Source organism: Oncorhynchus kisutch, unplaced genomic scaffold, assembly GCF_002021735.2.
Source record: "Oncorhynchus kisutch isolate 150728-3 unplaced genomic scaffold, Okis_V2 scaffold746, whole genome shotgun sequence".
Classification (NCBI taxonomy): Eukaryota; Metazoa; Chordata; class Actinopteri; order Salmoniformes; family Salmonidae; genus Oncorhynchus; species Oncorhynchus kisutch.
The window spans coordinates 21,362-38,564 of record NW_022262691.1 but is presented as its reverse complement, the minus strand read 5'-3'; the positions used below and the strand labels follow the sequence as shown (position 1 = coordinate 38,564).

The 17,203-nt window shown below is 45.2% G+C and overlaps 6 non-coding genes across 6 annotated transcripts; all 6 read right to left on the bottom strand.

The window, feature by feature from the left end:
• Positions 1–3,104: 3,104 nt before the first annotated feature.
• On the bottom strand, positions 3,105–3,177 carry trnar-ccu (transfer RNA arginine (anticodon CCU)). The gene has a single exon. It is a non-coding gene; the product is annotated as a tRNA-Arg (tRNA).
• A 767-nt stretch (positions 3,178–3,944) lies between these two features.
• On the bottom strand, positions 3,945–4,017 carry trnar-ccu (transfer RNA arginine (anticodon CCU)). Its single transcript has one exon. It is a non-coding gene; the product is annotated as a tRNA-Arg (tRNA).
• Positions 4,018–4,783: 766 nt separating this feature from the next.
• On the bottom strand, positions 4,784–4,856 carry trnar-ccu (transfer RNA arginine (anticodon CCU)). The gene has a single exon. It is a non-coding gene; the product is annotated as a tRNA-Arg (tRNA).
• A 5,554-nt stretch (positions 4,857–10,410) lies between these two features.
• trnar-ccu (transfer RNA arginine (anticodon CCU)) lies at positions 10,411–10,483 on the bottom strand. The gene has a single exon. It is a non-coding gene; the product is annotated as a tRNA-Arg (tRNA).
• Positions 10,484–11,255: 772 nt separating this feature from the next.
• trnar-ccu (transfer RNA arginine (anticodon CCU)) lies at positions 11,256–11,328 on the bottom strand. Its single transcript has one exon. It is a non-coding gene; the product is annotated as a tRNA-Arg (tRNA).
• Positions 11,329–12,095: 767 nt separating this feature from the next.
• On the bottom strand, positions 12,096–12,168 carry trnar-ccu (transfer RNA arginine (anticodon CCU)). The gene has a single exon. It is a non-coding gene; the product is annotated as a tRNA-Arg (tRNA).
• Between the last annotated feature and the right edge of the window lie 5,035 nt (positions 12,169–17,203).

The window sequence follows — 17,203 nt, the reverse complement described above, 5'->3', positions numbered from 1 at the left end:
ACCTCTGGGTTATGGGCCCAGCACGCTTCCGCTGCGCCACTCTGCTCTCAGCCACTTCAGAAAAGACTAGAACTCACAATCCATGGCTTAGGAGGCCAGTGTCTTAGGCCACTGGGGCACTGTTTACCTTCTGCAAACAGTACGAACTGATAGAAGCAGTAAAAATAATGTGTACTGGATAGCACTGAGAGACGCAAATTCAATTTAGCTTTCTAATTTCTGCTTGCGTTTCATTAAAAAAAATCTGGTTAGCAGAGGATGGTTTCGATCCATCGACCTCTGGGTTATGGGCCCAGCACGCTTCCGCTGCGCCACTCTGCTCTCAGCCACTTCAGAAAAGACTAGAACTCACAATCCATGGCTTAGGAGGCCAGTGTCTTAGGCCACTGGGGTACTGTGTAAACAGTATGACCTATACAAACTGTTGGAAGAGGTAAAAACAATGTATAATGGCAATGAGACATGCCATGAAACGACAATTTTTTTTGTTTTTTTTGTTCGCACTTAAAATCTAAAAAGAAACTGTTTAGCAGAGGATGGTTTCGATCCATCGACCTCTGGGTTATGGGCCCAGCACGCTTCCGCTGCGCCACTCTGCTCTCAGCCACTTCAGAAAAGACTAGAACTCACAATCCATGGCTTAGGAGGCCAGTGTCTTAGGCCACTGGGGCACTGTTTACCTTCTGCAAACATACGAACTGATAGAAGAGTAAAAACAATGTGTACTGGATAGCACTGAGAGACGCAAATTCAATTTAGCTTTCTAATTTCTGCTTGCGTTTCATAAAAAAAAAATCTGGTTAGCAGAGGATGGTTTCGATCCATCGACCTCTGGGTTATGGGCCCAGCACGCTTCCGCTGCGCCACTCTGCTCTCAGCCACTTCAGAAAAGACTAGAACTCACAATCCATGGCTTAGGAGGCCAGTGTCTTAGGCCACTGGGGCACTGTTTACCTTCTGCAAACAGTACGAACTGATAGAAGCAGTAAAAATAATGTGTACTGGATAGCACTGAGAGACGCAAATTCAATTTAGCTTTCTAATTTCTGCTTGCGTTTCATAAAAAAAAAATCTGGTTAGCAGAGGATGGTTTCGATCCATCGACCTCTGGGTTATGGGCCCAGCACGCTTCCGCTGCGCCACTCTGCTCTCAGCCACTTCAGAAAAGACTAGAACTCACAATCCATGGCTTAGGAGGCCAGTGTCTTAGGCCACTGGGGCACTGTTTACAGTTGACCTGCAAACAGTACGAACTGATAGAAGCAGTATAATAATGTGTACTGGATAGCACTGAGAGACGCAAATTCAATTTAGCTTTCTAATTTCTGCTTGCGTTTCATTAAAAAAAAAATCTGGTTAGCAGAGGATGGTTTCGATCCATCGACCTCTGGGTTATGGGCCCAGCACGCTTCCGCTGCGCCACTCTGCTCTCAGCCACTTCAGAAAAGACTAGAACTCACAATCCATGGCTTAGGAGGCCAGTGTCTTAGGCCACTGGGGTACTGTGTAAACAGTATGACCTATACAAACTGTTGGAAGAGGTAAAAACAAATGTATAATGGCAATGAGACATGCCATGAAACGACAATTTTTTTAGTTTTTTTTGTTCGCACTTAAAATCTAAAAAGAAACTGTTTAGCAGAGGATGGTTTCGATCCATCGACCTCTGGGTTATGGGCCCAGCACGCTTCCGCTGCGCCACTCTGCTCTCAGCCACTTCAGAAAAGACTAGAACTCACAATCCATGGCTTAGGAGGCCAGTGTCTTAGGCCACTGGGGCACTGTTTACCTTCTGCAAACAGTACGAACTGATAGAAGCAGTAAAAATAATGTGTACTGGATAGCACTGAGAGACGCAAATTCAATTTAGCTTTCTAATTTCTGCTTGCGTTTCATTAAAAAAAAATCTGGTTAGCAGAGGATGGTCGATCCATCGACCCTCTGGGTTATGGGCCCAGCACGCTTCCGCTGGCCACTCTGCCTCTCAGCCAGTTCAGAAAAGACTAGAACTCACAATCCATGGCTTAGGAGGCCAGTGTCTTAGGCCACTGGGGTACTGTGTAAACAGTATGACCTATACAACTGTTGGAAGAGGTAAAACAAATGTATAATGGCAATGAGACATGCCATGAAACGACAATTTTTTTTGTTTTTTTGTTCGCACTTAAAATCTAAAAAGAAACTGTTTAGCAGAGGATGGTTTCGATCCATCGACCTCTGGGTTATGGGCCCAGCACGCTTCCTCTGCGCCACTCTGCTTCCATCCACCCCAGATGGGACTTGAACCCACAATCCCTGGCTAGGAGGCCAGTGCCTTATCCATTAGGCCACTGGGGCACTGTTTACCTTCTGCAAACAGTACGAACTGATAGAAGCAGTAAAAATAATGTGTACTGGATAGCACTGAGAGACGCAAATTCAATTTAGCTTTCTAATTTCTGCTTGCGTTTCATTAAAAAAAAAATCTGGTTAGCAGAGGATGGTTTCGATCCATCGACCTCTGGGTTATGGGCCCAGCACGCTTCCGCTGCGCCACTCTGCTCTCAGCCACTTCAGAAAAGACTAGAACTCACAATCCATGGCTTAGGAGGCCAGTGTCTTAGGCCACTGGGGTACTGTGTAACAGTATGACCTATACAAACTGTTGGAAGAGGTAAAACAAATGTATAATGGCAATGAGACATGCCATGAACGACCAATTTTTTTTGTTTTTTTTGTTCGCACTTAAAATCTAAAAAGAAACTGTTCAGCAGAGGATTGGTTTCGATCCATCGACCTCTGGGTTATGGGCCCAGCACGCTTCCGCTGCGCCACTCTGCTCTCAGCCACTTCAGAAAAGACTAGAACTCACAATCCATGGCTTAGGAGGCCAGTGTCTTAGGCCACTGGGCACTGTTTACCCTTCTGCAAACAGTACGAACTGATAGAAGCAGTAAAAATAATGTGTACTGGATAGCACTGAGAGACGCAAATTCAATTTAGCTTTCTAATTTCTGCTTGCGTTTCATAAAAAAAAAAATCTGGTTAGCAGAGGATGGTTTCGATCCATCGACCTCTGGGTTATGGGCCCAGCACGCCATCCGCTGCGCCACTCTGCTTCCATCCAACCCAGATGGGACTTGAACCCACAATCCCTGGCTTAGGAGGCCAGTGACTTATCCATTAGGCCACTGGGGCACTGTTTACCTTCTGCAAACAGTACGAACTGATAGAAGCAGTAAAAATAATGTGTACTGGATAGCACTGAGAGACGCAAATTCAATTTAGATCTTCTAATTTTCTGCTTGCGTTTCATAAAAAAAAAATCTGGTTAGCAGAGGATGGTTTTCGATCCATCGACCTCTGGGGTTATGGGCCCAGCACGCTTCCGCTGCGCCACTCTGCTCTCAGCCACTTCAGAAAAGACTAGAACTCACAATCCATGGCTTAGGAGGCCAGTGTCTTAGGCCACTGGGGTACTGTGTAAACAGTATGCACCTATACAAACTGTTGGAAGAGGTAAAAACAAATGTATAATGGCAATGAGACATGCCATGAAACGACAATTTTTTTTGTTTTTTTTTGTTCGCACTTAAAATCTAAAAGAAACTGTTCAGCAGAGGATGGTTTCGATCCATCGACCTCTGGGTTATGGGCCCAGCACGCTTCCGCTGCGCCACTCTGCTCTCAGCCACTTCAGAAAGACTGAACTCACAATCCATGGCTTAGGAGGGCCAGTGTCTTAGGCCACTGGGGCACTGTTACCTTCTGCAAACAGTACGAACTGATAGAAGCAGTAAAAATAATGTGTACTGGATAGCACTGAGAGACGCAAATTCAATTAGCTTTCTAATTTCTGCTGCGTTTCATAAAAAAAAAATCTGGTGAGTAGAGGATGGTTTCGATCCATTCGACCTCTGGGTTATGGGCCCAGCACGCATCCGCTGCGCCACTCTGCTTCCATCCAACCCAGATGGGACTTGAACCCACAATCCCTGGCTTAGGAGGCCAGTGACTTATCCATTAGGCCACTGGGGCACTGTTTACCTTCTGCAAACAGTACGAACTGATTAGAAGCAGTAAAAACAATGTGTACTGGATAGAACTGAGAGACGCAAATGAAATTTAGCTTTCTAATTTCTGCTTGCGTTTCATAAAAAAAAAAATCTGGTTAGCAGAGGATGGTTTCGATCCATCGACCTCTGGGTTATGGCCAGCACGCTTCCGCTGCCGCCACTCTGCTCTCAGCCACTTCAGAAAGACTAGAACTCACCAATCCATGGCTTAGGCGGCCAGTGTCTTAGGCCACTGGGGTACTGTGTAAACAGTATGACCTATACAAACTGTTGGAAGAGGTAAAAACAAATGTATAATGGCAATGAGAATGCCATGAACGACAATTTTTTTTGTTTTTTTTGTTCGCACTTAAAATCTAAAAAGAAACTGTTTAGCAGAGGATGGTTTCGATCCATCGACCTCTGGGTTATGGGCCCCAGCACGCTTCGCTGCCGCCACTCTGCTCTCAGCCACTTCAGAAAAGACTAGAACTCACAATCCATGGCTTAGGAGGCCAGTGTCTTAGGCCACTGGGGCACTGTTTACCTTCTGCAAACAGTACGAACTGATAGAAGCAGTTAAAAATAATGTGTACTGGATAGCACTGAGAGACGCAAATTCAATTTAGCTTTCTAATTTCTGCTTGCGTTTCATTAAAAAAAAATCTGGTTAGCAGAGGATGGTTTCGATCCATCGACCTCTGGGTTATGGGCCCAGCACGCTTCCGCTGCGCCACTATGCTTCCATCCAACCCAGATGGGACTTGAACCCACAATCCCTGGCTTAGGAGGCCAGTGACTTATCCATTAGGCCACTGGGGCACTGTTTACCTTCTGCCAAACAGTACGAACTGATAGAAGCAGTAAAAACAATGTGTACTGGATAGCACTGAGAGACGCAAATGAAATTTAGCTTTCTAATTTCTGCTTGCGTTTCATAAAAAAAAAATCTGGTTAGCAGAGGATGGTTTCGATCCATCGACCTCTGGGTTATGGGCCCAGCACGCTTCCGCTGCTGCCACTCTGCTCTCAGCCACTTCAGAAAAGACTAGAACTCACAATCCATGGCTTAGGAGGCCAGTGTCTTAGGCCACTGGGGTACTGTGTAAACAGTATGACCTATACAAACTGTTGGAAGAGGTAAAAACAAATGTATAATGGCAATGAGACATGCCATGAAACGACAATTTTTTTTGTTTTTTTGTTCGCACTTAAAATCTAAAAAGAAACTGTTTTAGCAGAGGATGGTTTCGATCCATCGACCTCTGGGTTATGGGCCCAGCACGCTTCCGCTGCGCCACTCTGCTCTCAGCCAGTTCAGAAAAGACTAGAACTCACAATCCATGGCTTAGGAGGCCAGTGTCTTAGGCCACTGGGGCACTGTTTACCTTCTGCAAACAGTACGAACTGATAGAAGCAGTAAAAATAATGTGTACTGGATAGCACTGAGAGACGCAAATTCAATTTAGCTTTCTAATTTCTGCTTGCGTTTCATAAAAAAAAAATCTGGTTAGCAGAGGATGGTTTCGATCCATCGACCTCTGGGTTATGGGCCCAGCACGCTTCCGCTGCCGCCACTCTGCTTCCATCCAACCCAAGATGGGACTTGAACCCCCAATCCCTGGCTTAGGAGGCCAGTGATTATCCATTAGGCCACTGGGCACTGTTTACCTTCTGCAAACAGTACGAACTGATAGAAGCAGTAAAAACAATGTGTACTGGATAGCACTGAGAGACGCAAATGAAATTTAGCTTTCTAATTTCTGCTTGCGTTTCATTAAAAAAAAATCTGGTTAGCAGAGGATGGTTTCGATCCATCGACCTCTGGGTTATGGGCCCAGCACGCTTCCGCTGCGCCACTCTGCTCTCAGCCACTTCAGAAAAGACTAGAACTCACAATCCATGGCTTAGGAGGCCAGGTCTTAGGCCACTGGGGCACTGTTTACCTTCTGCAAACAGTACGAACTGATAGAAGCAGTAAAAATAATGTTGTACTGGATAGCACTGAGAGACGCAAATTCAATGTTAGCTTTCTAATTTCTGCTTGCGTTTCATTAAAAAAATCTGGTTAGCAGAGGATGGTTTCGATCCCTCGACCTCTGGGTTATGGGCCCAGCACGCTTCGCTGCGCCACTCTGCTCTCAGCCAGTTCAGAAAGACTAGAACTCACAATCCATGGCTTAGGAGGCCAGTGTCTTAGGCCACTGGGGTACTGTGTAAACAGTATGACCTATACAAACTGTTGGAAGAGGTAAAAACAAATGTATAATGGCAATGAGACATGCCATGAAACGACAATTTTTTTTGTTTTTTTTGTTCGCACTTAAATCTAAAAGAAACTGTTAGCAGCGGATGGTTTCGATCCATCGACCTCTGGGTTATGGGCCCAGCACGCTTCCGCTGCGCCACTCTGCTCTCAGCCACTTCAGAAAAGACTAGAACTCACAATCCATGGCTTAGGAGGCCAGTGTCTTAGGCCACTGGGGTACTGTGTAACACAGTATGACCTATACAAACTGTTGGAAGAGGTAAAAACAAATGTATAATGGCAATGAGAATGCCATGAAACGACAATTTTTTTTTGTTTTTTTTGTTCGCACTTAAAATCTAAAAGAAACTGTTTAGCAGAGGATGGTTTCGATCCATCGACCTCTGGGTATGGGCCCAGCACGCCTTCCGCTGCGCCACTCTGCTCTCAGCCACTTCAGAAAAGACTAGAACTCACAATCCATGGCTTAGGAGGCCAGTGTCTTAGGCCACTGGGGCACTGTTTTACCTTCTGCAAACAGTACGAACTGATAGAAGCAGTAAAAATAATGTGTACTGGATTAGCACTGAGAGACGCAAATTCAATTTAGCTTTCTAATTTCTGCTTGCGTTTCATAAAAAAAAAATCTGGTTAGCAGAGGATGGTTTCGATCCATCGACCTCTGGGTTATGGGCCCAGCACGCTTCCGCTGCGCCACTCTGCTTCCATCCAAACCCAGATGGGACTTGAACCCACAATCCCTGGCCTTAGGAGGCCAGTGACTTATCCATTAGGCCACTGGGGCACTGTTTACCTCTTCTGCAAACAGTACGAACTGATAGAAGCAGGTAAAAACAATGTGTACTGGATAGCCACTGAGAGACGCAATGAAATTAGCTTTCTAATTTCTGCTTGCGTTTCATTAAAAAAAAATCTGGTTAGCAGAGGATGGTTTCGATCCATCGACCTCTGGGTTATGGGCCCAGCACGCTTCCGCTGCGCCACTCTGCTCTCAGCCACTTCAGAAAAGACTAGAACTCACAATCCATGGCTTAGGAGGCCAGTGTCTTAGGCCACTGGGGGTACTGTGTAAACAGTATGACCTATACAAACTGTTGGAAGAGGTAAAAACAAATGTATAATGGCAATGAGACATGCCATGAAACGACAATTTTTTTAGTTTTTTTTTGTTCGCACTTAAAATCTAAAAAAGAAAACTGTTTAGCAGAGGATGGTTTCGATCCATCGACCTCTGGGTTATGGGCCCAGCACGCTTCCGCTGCGCCACTCTGCTCTCGCCACTTCAGAAAAGACTAGAACTCACAATCCATGGCTTAGGAGGCCAGTGTCTTAGGCCACTGGGGGCACTGTTTACCTTCTGCAAACAGTACGAACTGATAGAAGCAGTAAAAATAATGTGTACTGGATAGCACTGAGAGACCGCAATTCAATTTAGCTTTCTAATTTCTGCTTGCGTTTCATTAAAAAAAATCTGGTTAGCAGAGGATGGTTTCGATCCATCGACCTCTGGGTTATGGGCCCAGCACGCTTCCGCTGCGCCACTCTGCTCTCAGCCACTTCAGAAAAGACTAGAACTCCAATCCATGGCTTAGGAGGCCAGTGTCTTAGGCCACTGGGGTACTGTGTAAACAGTATGACCTATACAAACTGTGGAAGAGGTAAAAACAAATGTATAATGCGCAATGAGACATCGCCATGAAACGACAATTTTTTTAGTTTTTTTGTTCGCACTTAAAATCTAAAAAGAAACTGTTTAGCAGAGGATGGTTTCGATCCATCGACCTCTGGGTTATGGGCCCAGCACGCTCCGCTGCGCCACTCTGCTCTCAGCCACTTCAGAAAAGACTAGAACTCACAATCCATGGCTTAGGAGGCCCAGTGTCTTAGGCCACTGGGGCACTGTTTACCTTCTGCAAACAGTACGAACTGATAGAAGCAGTAAAAATAATGTGTACTGGATAGCACTGAGAGACGCAAATTCAATTTAGCTTTCTAATTTCTGCTTGCGTTTCATTAAAAAAAATTGGTTAGCAGAGGATGGTTTCGATCCATCGACCCTCTGGGTTATGGGCCCAGCACGCTTTCCGCTGCGCCACTCTGCTCTCAGCCAGTTCAGAAAAGACTAGAACTCACAATCCATGGCTTAGGAGGCCAGTGTCTTAGGCCACTGGGGTACTGTGTATAAACAGTATGACCTATACAAACTGTTGGAAGAGGTAATAAACAAATGTATAATGGCAATGAGACATGCCATGATGAACGACAATTTTTTTTGTTTTTTTTTGTTCGCACTTAAAATCTAAAAAGAAACTGTTTAGCAGAGGATGGTTTCGATCCATCGACCTCTGGGTTATGGGCCCAGCACGCTTCCGCTGCGCCACTCTGCTTCCATCCACCCCAGATGGGACCTTGAACCCACAATCCCTGGCTTAGGAGGCCAGTGCCTTATCCATTAGGCCACTGGGGCACTGTTTACCTTCTGCAAACAGTACGAACTGATAGAAGCAGTAAAAATAATGTGTACTGGATAGCACTGAGAGACGCAAATTCAATTTAGCTTTCTAATTTCTGCTTGCGTTTCATTAAAAAAAATCTGGTTAGCAGAGGATGGTTTCGATCCATCGACCTCTGGGTTATGGGCCAGCACGCTTCCGCTGCGCCACTCTGCTCTCAGCCACTTCAGAAAAGACTAGAAACTCACAAACTCCATGGATTAAGGAGGTCCAGTGTGCTTAGGTCCACTGGGGTGACTGTGTAAATCGAGTATGACCTATACCAAACTGTTGTTGGAAGAGGTAAAAACAAATTGTATATATGGCAATCGAGACATGCCATGAAACGACAATTTTTTGTTGGTTTTTCTGTTCCGCCCTTAAAATCTAAAAAGAAACTGTTCAGCACGAGATGGTTTCTTTTGATCCATCGACTGGGTTTATGGGCCCAGCACGCTTCCGATGCCGCCACTCTGCTATCAGCCCACTTCAGAAAAGACTAGAACTCACAATCCATGGCTTTAGGGAGGCCAGTGTCTTAGGCCACTGGGGCACTGTTACCTTCTGCGCAAAACAGCTACGAACCTGATATGAAGCAGGTAAAATAATGTGTTACTGGGATGAGGACTTGAGAGACCGCCAAATTCAATTTAGCTTTGCTAATTTCTGCTTGCGTTTCATAAAAAAAAAATCTGGTTAGCAGAGGATGTTTCGATCCATCGACCTCTGGGTTATGGGACCAGCACGCATCCCGCTGCGCCACTCTGCTTCCATCCAACCCAGATTGGACTTGAACCCACAATCCCTGGCTTAGGAGGCCAGTGACTTATTCCATTAGGCCACTGGGGCACTGTTTACCTTCTGCAAACAGTACGAACTGATAGAAGCAGTAAAAATAATGTGTACTGATAGCACTGAGAGACGCAAATTCCAATTTAGCTTTCTAATTTCTGCTTGCGTTTCATTAAAAAAAAAATCTGGTTAGCAGAGGATGGTTTCGATCCATCGACCCTCTGGGTTATGGCCCAGCACGCTTCCGCTGCGCCACTCTGCTCTCAGCCACTTCAGAAAAGACTAGAACTCACAATCCATGGCTTAGGAGGCCAGTGTCTTAGGCACTGGGGTGTACTGTGTAAACAGTATGACCTATACAAACTGTTGGAAGAGGTAAAAACAAATGTATAATGGCAATGAGACATGCCATGAAACGACAATTTTTTTTGTTTTTTTGTTCGCACTTAAAATCTAAAAGAACTGTTTAGCAGAGGATGGTTTTCGATCCATGACCTCTGGGTTATGGGCCCAGCACGCTTCCGCTGCGCCACTCTGCTCTCAGCCACTTCAGAAAAGACTAGAACTCACAATCCATGGCTTAGGAGGCCAGTGTCTTAGGCCACTGGGGCACTGTTTACCTTCTGCAAACAGTACGAACTGATAGAAGCAGTTAAAAATAATGTGTACTGGATAGCACTGAGAGACGCAAATTCAATTTAGCTTTCTAATTTCTGCTTGCGTTTCATAAAAAAAAAAATCTGGTTAGCAGAGGATGGTTTCGATCCATCGACCTCTGGGTTATGGGCCCAGCACGCATCCGCTGCGCCACTCTGCTTCCATCCAACCCAGATGGGACTTGAACCCACAATCCCTGGCTTAGGAGGCCAGTGACTTATCCATTAGGCCACTGGGGCACTGTTTACCTTCTGCAAACAGTACGAACTGATAGAAGCAGTAAAACAATGTGTACTGGATAGCACTGAGAGACCCGCAAATGAAAATTTTAGCTTTCTAATTTCTGCTTGCGTTTCATAAAAAAAAAATCTGGTTAGCAGAGGATGGTTTCGATTCCATCGACCTCTGGGGTTATGGGCCCAGCACGCTTCCGCTGCGACCACTCTGCTCTCAGCCACTTCAGAAAAGACTAGAACTCAAAATCCCTGGCTTAGGAGGCCAGTGTCTTAGGCCACTGGGGTACTGTGTAAACAGTATGACCTATACAAAACTGTTGGAAGAGGTAAAAACAAATGTATAATGGCATGAGACATGCCATGAAACGACATTTTTTTTTGTTTTTTTTTGTTCGCACTTAAAATCTAAAAAGAAACTGTTTAGCAGAGGATGGTTTCGATCCATCGACCTCTGGGTTATGGGCCCACACGCTTCCGCTGCGCCACCTCTGCTCTCAGCCACTTCAGAAAAGACTAGAACTCACAACCATGGCTTAGGAGGCCAGTGTCTTAGGCCACTGGGGCACTGTTTACCTTCTGCAAACAGTACGAACTGATAGAAGCAGTAAAAATAATGTGTACTGGATAGCACTGAGAGACGCAAATTCAATTAGCGTTCTAATTTCTGCTTGCGTTTCATTAATAAAAAAATCTGGTTAGCAGAGGATGGGTTTCGATCCATCGACCTCTGGGTTATGGGCCCAGCACGCTTCCGCTGCGCCACTCTGCTTCCATCCAACCCAGATGGGACTTGAACCCACAATCCCTGGCTTAGGAGGCCAGTGACTTATCCATTAGGCCACTGGGGCACTGTTTACCTTCTGCAAACAGTACGAACTGATAGAAGCAGTAAAAACAATGTGTACTGGATAGCACTGAGAGACGCAAATGAAATTTAGCTTTCTAATTTCTGCTTGCGTTTCATAAAAAAAAAAATCTGGTTAGCAGAGGATGGTTTCGATCCATCGACCTCTGGGTTATGGGCCCAGCACGCTTCCGCTGCGCCACTCTGCTCTCAGCCACTTCAGAAAAGACTAGAACTCACAATCCATGGCTTAGGAGGCCAGTGTCTTAGGCCCATGGGGTACTGTGTAAACAGTATGACTATACAAACTGTTGGAAGAGGTAAAAACAAATGTATAATGGCAATGAGACATGCCATGAAACGACAATTTTTTTTGTTTTTTTTGTTCGCACTTAAAATCTAAAAAGAAACTGTTTAGCAGAGGATGGTTTCGATCCATCGACCCTCTGGGTTATGGCCCAGCACGCTTCCGCTGCGCCACTCTGCTCTCAGCCAGTTCAGAAAAGACTAGAACTCACAATCCATGGCTTAGGAGGCCAGTGTTCTTAGGCCACTGGGGCACTGTTTACCTTCTGCAACAGTACGAACTGATAGAAGCAGTAAAATAAATGTGTACTGGATAGCACTGAGAGACGCAAATTCAATTTAGCTTTCTAATTTCTGCTTGCGTTTCATAAAAAAAAAATCTGCGTTAGCAGAGGATGGTTTCGATCCATCGACCTCTGGGTTATGGGCCCAGCACGCTTCCGCTGCGGCCACTCTGCTTCCATCCAACCCAGATGGGACTTGAACCCACAATCCCTGGCTTAGGAGGCCAGTGACTTATCCATTAGGCCACTGGGGCACTGTTTACCTTCTGCAAACAGTACGAACTGATAGAAGCAGTAAAAACAATGTGTACTGGATAGCACTGAGAGACGCAAATGAAATTAGGCTTTCTAATTTTTGCTTGCGTTTCATTAAAAAAGAAAAATTGTTTAGCAGAGAATGTTTCGAATCCATCGACCTTCTGGGTTATGGGCCCAGCACGCTTCCGCTGCGCCACTCTGCTCTCAGCCACTTCAGAAAGACTAGAACTCACAATCCATGGCTTAGGAGGCCAGTGTCTTAGGCCACTTGGTACTGTGTAAACCGTTATGACCATAACAAACTGTTGGAAGAGAGGTAAAAAACAATGTATAATGGCAAGTAGCACATGCACATGAAACGACAATTTTTTTTGTTTTTTTTGTTCGCACTTAAAATCTAAAAAGAAACTGTTTAGCAGAGGATAGTTTCGATCCATCGACCTCTGGGTTATGGGCCCCAGCCGCTTCCGCTGCGCCACTCTGCTCTCAGCCACTTCAGAAAAGACTAGAACTCAACAATCCATGGCTTAGGAGGCCAGTGTCTTAGGCCACTGGGCACTGTTCCTTCTGCAAACAGTACGAACTGATAGAAGCAGTAAAAATAATGTGTACTGGATAGCACTGAGAGACGCAAATTACATTTAGCTTCTAATTTCTGCTTGCGTTTCATTAAAAAAAAATCTGGTTCGCAGAGGATGGTTTCGATCCATCGACCTCGGGGTTATGGGCCCAGCACGCTTCCCGCTGCAGCCACTCTGCTCTCAGCCACTTCAGAAAAGACTAGAACTCAACCAATCCATGGCTTAGGAGGCCAGTGTCTTAGGCCACTGGGGTACTGTGTAAACAGTATGGACCTATACAACTGTTGGAAGAGGTAAAAACAAATGTATAATGGCAATGAGACATGCCATGAAACGACAATTTTTTTTGTTTTTTTTGTTCGCACTTAAAATCTAAAAAGAAACTGTTTAGCAGAGGATGGTTTCGATCCATCGACCTCTGGGTTATGGGCCCAGCACGCTTCCGCTGCGCCACTCTGCTCCAGCCACTTCAGAAAAGACTAGAACTCACAATCCATGGCTTAGGAGGCCAGTGTCTTAGGCCACTGGGGCACTGTTTACCTTCTGCAAACAGTACGAACTGATAGAAGCAGTAAAAATAATGTGTACTGGATAGCACTGAGAGACGCAAATTCAATTTAGCTTTCTAATTTCTGCTTGCGTTTCATTAAAAAAAATCTGGTTAGCAGAGGATGGTTTCGATCCATCGACCTCTGGGTTATGGGCCCAGCACGCTTCCGCTGCGCCACTCTGCTCTCAGCCACTTCAGAAAAGACTAGAACTCACAATCCATGGCTTAGGAGGCCAGTGTCTTAGGCCACTGGGGTACTGTGTAAACAGTATGACCTATACAAACTGTTGGAAGAGGTAAAAACAAATGTATAATGGCAATGAGACATGCCATGAAACGACAATTTTTTTTGTTTTTTTTGTTCGCACTTAAAATCTAAAAAGAAACTGTTTAGCAGAGGATGGTTTCGATCCATCGACCTCTGGGTTATGGGCCCAGCACGCTTCCGCTGCGCCACTCTGCTCTCAGCCACTTCAGAAAAGACTAGAACTCACAATCCATGGCTTAGGAGGCCAGTGTCTTAGGCCACTGGGGCACTGTTTACCTTCTGCAAACAGTACGAACTGATAGAAGCAGTAAAAATAATGTGTACTGGATAGCACTGAGAGACGCAAATTCAATTTAGCTTTCTAATTTCTGCTTGCGTTTCATAAAAAAAAAATCTGGTTAGCAGAGGATGGTTTCGATCCATCGACCTCTGGGTTATGGGCCCAGCACGCTTCCGCTGCGCCACTCTGCTCTCAGCCACTTCAGAAAAGACTAGAACTCACAATCCATGGCTTAGGAGGCCAGTGTCTTAGGCCACTGGGGTACTGTGTAAACAGTATGACCTATACAAACTGTTGGAAGAGGTAAAAACAAATGTATAATGGCAATGAGACATGCCATGAAACGACAATTTTTTTTGTTTTTTTTGTTCGCACTTAAAATCTAAAAAGAAACTGTTTAGCAGAGGATGGTTTCGATCCATCGACCTCTGGGTTATGGGCCCAGCACGCTTCCGCTGCGCCACTCTGCTCTCAGCCACTTCAGAAAAGACTAGAACTCACAATCCATGGCTTAGGAGGCCAGTGTCTTAGGCCACTGGGGCACTGTTTACCTTCTGCAAACAGTACGAACTGATAGAAGCAGTAAAAATAATGTGTACTGGATAGCACTGAGAGACGCAAATTCAATTTAGCTTTCTAATTTCTGCTTGCGTTTCATAAAAAAAAAATCTGGTTAGCAGAGGATGGTTTCGATCCATCGACCTCTGGGTTATGGGCCCAGCACGCTTCCGCTGCGCCACTCTGCTCTCAGCCACTTCAGAAAAGACTAGAACTCACAATCCATGGCTTAGGAGGCCAGTGTCTTAGGCCACTGGGGCACTGTTACCTTCTGCAAACAGTACGAACTGATAGAAGCAGTAAAAACAATGTGTACTGGATAGCACTGAGAGACGCAAATGAAATTTAGCTTTCTAATTTCTGCTTGCGCATTAAAAAAAAAAATCTGGTTAGCAGAGGATGGTTTCGATCCATCGACCTCTGGGTTATGGGCCCAGCACGCTTCCGCTGCGCCACTCTGCTCTCAGCCACTTCAGAAAAGACTAGAACTCACAATCCATGGCTTAGGAGGCCAGTGTCTTAGGCCACTGGGGTACTGTGTAAACAGTATGAACTATACAAACTGTTGGAAGAGTAAAAACAAATGTATAATGGCAATGAGACATGCCATGAAACGACAATTTTTTTTGTTTTTTTTGTTCGCTTAAAATCTAAAAAAAAACTGTTTAGCAGAGGATGGTTTCGATCCATCGACCTCTGGGTTATGGGCCCAGCACGCTTCCGCTGCGCCACTCTGCTCTCAGCCACTTCAGAAAAGACTAGAACTCACAATCCATGGCTTAGGAGGCCAGTGTCTTAGGCCACTGGGGTACTGTGTAAACAGTATGACCTATACAAACTGTTGGAAGAGGTAAAAACAAATGTATAATGGCAATGAGACATGCCATGAAACGACATTTTTTTTTGTTTTTTTTGTTCGCACTTAAAATCTAAAAAGAAACTGTTTAGCAGAGGATGGTTTCGATCCATCGACCTCTGGGTTATGGGCCCAGCACGCTTCCGCTGCGCCACTCTGCTTCAGCCACTTCAGAAAAGACTAGAACTCACAATCCATGGCTTAGGAGGCCAGTGCCTTATCTTAGGCCACTGGGGCACTGTTTACCTTCTGCAAACAGTACGAACTGATAGAAGCAGTAAAAATAATGTGTACTGGATAGCACTGAGAGACGCAAATTCAATTTAGCTTTCTAATTTCTGCTTGCGTTTCATAAAAAAAAATCTGGTTAGCAGAGGATGGTTTCGATCCATCGACCTCTGGGTTATGGGCCCAGCACGCTTCCGCTGCGCCACTCTGCTCTCAGCCACTTCAGAAAAGACTAGAACTCACAATCCATGGCTTAGGAGGCCAGTGTCTTAGGCCACTGGGGTACTGTGTAAACAGTATGACCTATACAAACTGTTGGAAGAGGTAAAAACAAATGTATAATGGCAATGAGACATGCCATGAAACGACAATTTTTTTTGTTTTTTTTGTTCGCACTTAAAATCTAAAAAGAAACTGTTTAGCAGAGGATGGTTTCGATCCATCGACCTCTGGGTTATGGGCCCAGCACGCTTCCGCTGCGCCACTCTGCTTCCAGCCACCCCAGAAAAGACTTGAACTCACAATCCATGGCTTAGGAGGCCAGTGCCTTATCTTAGGCCACTGGGGCACTGTTTACCTTCTGCAAACAGTACGAACTGATAGAAGCAGTAAAAATAATGTGTACTGGATAGCACTGAGAGACGCAAATTCAATTTAGCTTTCTAATTTCTGCTTGCGTTTCATAAAAAAAAATCTGGTTAGCAGAGGATGGTTTCGATCCATCGACCTCTGGGTTATGGGCCCAGCACGCTTCCGCTGCGCCACTCTGCTCTCAGCCACTTCAGAAAAGACTAGAACTCACAATCCATGGCTTAGGAGGCCAGTGTCTTAGGCCACTGGGGTACTGTGTAAACAGTATGACCTATACAAACTGTTGGAAGAGGTAAAAACAAATGTATAATGGCAATGAGACATGCCATGAAACGACAATTTTTTTTGTTTTTTTTGTTCGCACTTAAAATCTAAAAAGAAACTGTTTAGCAGAGGATGGTTTCGATCCATCGACCTCTGGGTTATGGGCCCAGCACGCTTCCGCTGCGCCACTCTGCTTCCATCCACCCCAGAAAAGACTGAACCCACAATCCATGGCTTAGGAGGCCAGTGCCTTATCCATTAGGCCACTGGGGCACTGTTTACCTTCTGCAAACAGTACGAACTGATAGAAGCAGTAAAAATAATGTGTACTGGATAGCACTGAGAGACGCAAATTCAATTTAGCTTTCTAATTTCTGCTTGCGTTTCATTAAAAAAAAATCTGGTTAGCAGAGGATGGTTTCGATCCATCGACCTCTGGGTTATGGGCCCAGCACGCTTCCGCTGCGCCACTCTGCTCTCAGCCACTTCAGAAAAGACTAGAACTCACAATCCATGGCTTAGGAGGCCAGTGTCTTAGGCCACTGGGGTACTGTGTAAACAGTATGACCTATACAAACTGTTGGAAGAGGTAAAAACAAATGTATAATGGCAATGAGACATGCCATGAAACGACAATTTTTTTTGTTTTTTTTGTTCGCACTTAAAATCTAAAAAGAAACTGTTTAGCAGAGGATGGTTTCGATCCATCGACCTCTGGGTTATGGGCCCAGCACGCTTCCGCTGCGCCACTCTGCTCTCAGCCACTTCAGAAAAGACTAGAACTCACAATCCATGGCTTAGGAGGCCAGTGTCTTAGGCCACTGGGGCACTGTTTACCTTCTGCAAACAGTACGA